This window comes from Spermophilus citellus (genome assembly GCF_964194105.1).
Source record: "Spermophilus citellus genome assembly, chromosome: 15".
Lineage (NCBI taxonomy): Eukaryota > Metazoa > Chordata > Mammalia > Rodentia > Sciuridae > Spermophilus > Spermophilus citellus.
Genome location: NC_138195.1, coordinates 94,040,110 through 94,044,702, shown reverse-complemented (window position 1 = coordinate 94,044,702; position 4,593 = coordinate 94,040,110). Strand labels below are relative to the sequence as shown.

General features: G+C 50.4%; 1 long non-coding RNA gene across 2 annotated transcripts; it reads left to right on the top strand.

The window, feature by feature from the left end:
• The first annotated feature begins 1,191 nt into the window (after positions 1 to 1,191).
• Positions 1,192 to 3,983, top strand: LOC308634170. Of its 2 annotated transcripts, none has more exons than XR_014018968.1 (3): positions 1,192 to 1,448; positions 3,259 to 3,731; positions 3,846 to 3,983. It is a non-coding gene; the product is annotated as an uncharacterized lncRNA (long non-coding RNA). The 2 variants fall into 2 exon arrangements; XR_014018969.1 differs by having other exon boundaries at positions 3,259 to 3,741; positions 3,846 to 3,921.
• Positions 3,984 to 4,593: the final 610 nt, after the last annotated feature.

Here is a 4,593-nt window from a genome sequence, read left to right as displayed (position 1 = left end):
GCAGAGACCCTGAGACCGGGGGAGCAGTGCCTGCTCGTGGGGCATGGGAGGACGTGTATTCTCCAGGTCATGCCACTTCTTTCAAATGTCAGCCAGAGAAACCCGAGGGGAGGCTCATGCTCCCTGTCTGGACAAGGGGACTGTAAGCTCCCTCTGAGAGCGACACGAGGAGCCTCATAATTGGCTGTAAAAGGGGCACAGCACAGACTCGCTGGTGTTCCACCCACTTGGCACAAGGCTGCAGTTCGTCCTGGGCGGACGTCCACTGGCTGGGGAGCTTGCTAATGTATCCAGCTGCAGTCCCGTCTATGCAACTGGACTTAGATTTTCTTTTTTTAAAGCCCTTGTTTAAATCCAACTCCATCTCTACACCGGCCAAATTGAAAACATGAGTCCAGCCTCCAAAGCTGGCCTACTTTATCATGATTTATTCGTGGGAACGCAAGGCTTGCCAAGAAGCGCAGGACCTCTGCCCGGCGTTAATAACTGCAGATGAGATGAAGTCCATTGCATGGGGGAATTCAGTCCATGGCCGGATGCACTTAAAGGGGGAGAATTTTAAAGGTGACACTCCTGCTCCCCACAACCAGGAGTGAAGAACTGTTGGCTGACTAATGTGGACGGGCCACAGGGTTCATGAAGAACTTGGGTGACGACACAGTTCCTGAGAATCTCCCAAAGATCCCCTGAACCATGTCCAGCTGTGGTGGAGGGCAGTGAGGGGCTAGCAAACATTTAGCCCCCAGTTCTTCAAGGAGACACCTTAATTTAGAGCCATTGTCAATTTCAGAGTGTAAATACTCCCCTCCAGCAGCAGGCTGTGTGCAGTAGTTTTCCCACACAGGGGAGGTTGGCACAGTTAACCTTAAGACCATGGAGAGTGGGAAATGTAATAAAATAATTAGAAAGTGATTTGTTTTAGGCACCTGTTACTTTTTAAAATACATACTGTTTAATTTTAAGTTTGCATAACTTAATAATCAATAATGCTAGTGTCTAGCAACTGGCTTATGAGGTTCCTGGGAATCTAACAGTGGTTCTCTTGGGAACCAGCATGAGGCAGCTCCGGCACAATGGGAGGGGCAGAGGCTGCGTGTGCGTGTGTGTTTAAGAAAGATGATCCATGCACCAAGGCTGAGCGAGTGCCCTGGAAGACACTGTAATCCATTTCACCGATCCTAGGGTCTGGTTGCAGGTCGGCCAGGGCTCAAATTGGCCGTCTCAGAGCAGCCATGCTTTCAAGCATGAGCCAACACTCAGGGTCTGCGTCCTTGGACTGAATCCTCAGAGGATTCAAAATCCATCGTGTGTGCTTCTGAGAGTAACTTTAGCATGCACATTTTTTCTCTCGGTATCTAAATCCTTTAAGATGTTCTCACCGTGGGTCAAATGGAGTGATCCCAGTGTTGTGTTTCCTTACATCACCTCTAAAGCAGAAACCCGAGAAGGTAAGAGACTTGGACTGTTGTCTGGGATGGTTTAACACGCGGAGCTGCCAGTGTGTGATGAGGAACAGGAACCGGCAACCAAGAGGCACCATCAGGGAGCAGGGTAGCTCAGAGGCAGGGGCCTTAGGAATGCAGTTAGGAGCGTGTGGGGCATCACGGCCCGGATCTGGGTGGGTGGGGGAGCCAGAGCTTGGCTAGAGAAGGGGCAATAGATGTCTGCCCTATGCTTCATAGGAGGAAGGGCATGTGACCCCCAGGCTCATTTCCTCATGTCTGAAGAAGGGGCAGAGGCTCCTTCATGGCCACATGAAACACAGGGCCTCCCTAGAACTAAGGGCCCCAACCCGCATTCCAACAGAAGAACGAAGCAGCCCAAACCTCAGTTTGATCTGTGCTCCTGCCATGCAGTGGCTGTGAGGACCGTGGAGACACAGCCCCCCCCTCCCCGCCGTGAGCTCCTGTCGGGGCAAGTGAGAGCCACTGGGGTGAGCCAGTCCTGCTCCTGCATGGCCAGCCCTCTTGCAGGGACACAGCCTCATGGCTGGATCACGGCTCTTGTCCTGGGGGAAGGAGGAGATCCCGTGTTACCCCAGGTTTTTAGTCCAGGCTTGCTTTCCCGTGGCCATCCCTGAGGGAGACCACTCTCGGCACTACAAGAAGGTGGGGTTTCAGGGGAGTCGGCCACCCAGCAGTGATACCGCTGTTGACCGGTGACGAGTCCTTGCTTCCCCGATGTTGAAGAATAACACCAAAGAAGCACGCCGAGGCCGGGCCAGAGTAGAAATTAGAAGTTTATTAAAGGACAGCAGAAAAGACTTCTCCCGGAGGAAGAAGGGGACCCAAGAGGTGGAATCCGTGGAAGTGCAGTTGTCTCCCCTTTTTATAGTTTTGCTGATGAAGGGGAAAGGGTTGGGACACAGGTGGGCCAAACACGTAATCTGGGCAGGAAGGACTTCATTATCACTTCTTTGGGATGGGCTATCTCCAAATCTGTTGGGGGCTGTTTATTAACACTTCTTTGAGGTGGACTTTGGCCTAGGGCCTTTATGGGACTTCATTAACATTCCATGAGTTGTCCTGTGTTTTCCCTGAGTCATTCCCAGCATGGCCTCCATTTTAGATTTCACTCGGTATTAGACCCGATTTACCTAACTACACTGACTACCTAACTTTAAATCTGGCTTCAGCAGTTGTCTTCAGGGCTCCTCAAGGCCCAGATCCTCTGAGGCTTGTTGATATCAGCACATGCTGCAGCAGCCAGGGTGGAAGAAGCTTCTGGTTTCTGGGTAACATGGGAACCTCAGTCAAGAGCCAAGGTGTCCTAACACGGAGGCTCTGGAAAGGTCAAGAGGTCAAAATCATCTTCATCTTCATTACAGTCTGTCTTGAGGGCATCGGTGATATTGTGCCTGCACAGACACAGAGGGATGGCACTGCAGTCAGATGTGTTGACGTGTCTGTCCCTGCACATGGGTACCTTTTGTAGGGACAGGAGGGTAAGAATGGCTGAAGTCCACCTCCTGGGCAAATCCCCAGCATGCATCATCATCAGCTGCAGTCCTACGGTGCGTAGGTCTCCAGACTCACCTGAAAAAGCTGCTGCCATGCATCCTTCACTTGCCTGCTGCCCCTGGCCAGCCTCCCCACCACCAGCCTTTGTGTTCTCTGGGTTTCTGCATATTTGACTTCTTTTCCCGCAGACATGTGAGATCTTGCAGTGTGTTTTTCTCTATCTGGATTTTCACTTTAGTATAACGTCCTTCAGGTTCATTCATATTTTTGCAAATGACAAAATTTCCTTCCTTTTTAGGGAAGAATGATATTCTGTTGTAAGTGTGTCCACTCATCTGAGGATGGACACAGACATAGATATCCACATGAGGTGCTGATTTCCATAGGAGGGGTGCGGATATCCGTGAGATGCTGACTTCATTCCACTGGTTCTGTCCCCAGCAGAGGGATTCCACGTCACCTGCCAGCTCTGTTCTTGATGCTGTAAGGACTGTCTTTCTTACCCTCAGCCACCTGTTTGAGCTGCTTTCTAGAAAGCTCTCCAGGTGGGTTGATTGCTGCTTGAGGGTTGGTTCAGCTGGACAACTTGTCCGTGGTGATGGGTGTACAGACAGAAGGTTCCAGAGGCAGAGTGGTGCCCGGGAGCCCCGTCCCTGCTCCACAGTGTGCTGAGTGCAGCAGACGTCGTGGGGGACATGAGATCAATGAAGGGAACAGCTGCGGCCATGAGAGCCATTGACCTGCTCAGTGACAAGGAAGAGTGCTCACATGGTAGAGAACGGTGAAAAGTCAATTCCATTTTTGAAAAATCTGTCAGATTAATTAAAATACAGTGTAGTACAGGAGAGCTAATTAATACCCCTCTGCCTCTCTCCTTATCTGCAGCGCCTGTTCTGCCTTCAGTTCCCCCCACCCAGCACCGGGACTGCTGGCTTCACCTGACGAGAAAGTTTAGCGCGGGTAACAGTGAGGTAAGCTGACATGAGCAATTAGTGTCTGTTTCTAGAACAAATAGAAACCAACTGGCTATTAATATTGTCATTTTTAATCCTCTTAAATTATTTGATTAAAATAAAAGCACAAAAGCCAGAGGATGAGACCACTTTTTATGGCATAATTGATCTTTAAAATTGTCCTCTTTTATCTTGCATATTGTCAAAGGTGGGAGCAGCGGCTGCAGCCTTGCATGAAGACATGGGTAGGAATTATTCAAGCTACGACACTAGATTACCTGCGAGATTGTGCCCAGATATTTGGCTGGCTTGCCTGTCGACATGCAGGCAGCCCCTACTGGGGCTGTTAAGCACTCTTGATTGGCCTGGACAGCCCTGCTTCCCCAGGGGAAGTTTTAGGATGAAAAAATATAATCAGAAGGGACCCTGCAGAAGACAGAAGCCAAAAGGGTTCCAAAATGGACCACTGTGGGCGGGTCTGCTTGGGAAGTCTGCGCAGAGCCTGTCAGATTATCTGTCTGCAGCAATTATGTTGATAAATTTGCCACAGGTCGCATCTTGGCTGTTGCATCATTTTGTGGTGTGTCACCAGGAAGCACAAGCCTCTGTTTGGGCCCCTCCTGGCACAAGGAGGAAGAGACACAGGTGACTGCACACGTGGGTCTGTTGCAAATGCCCTC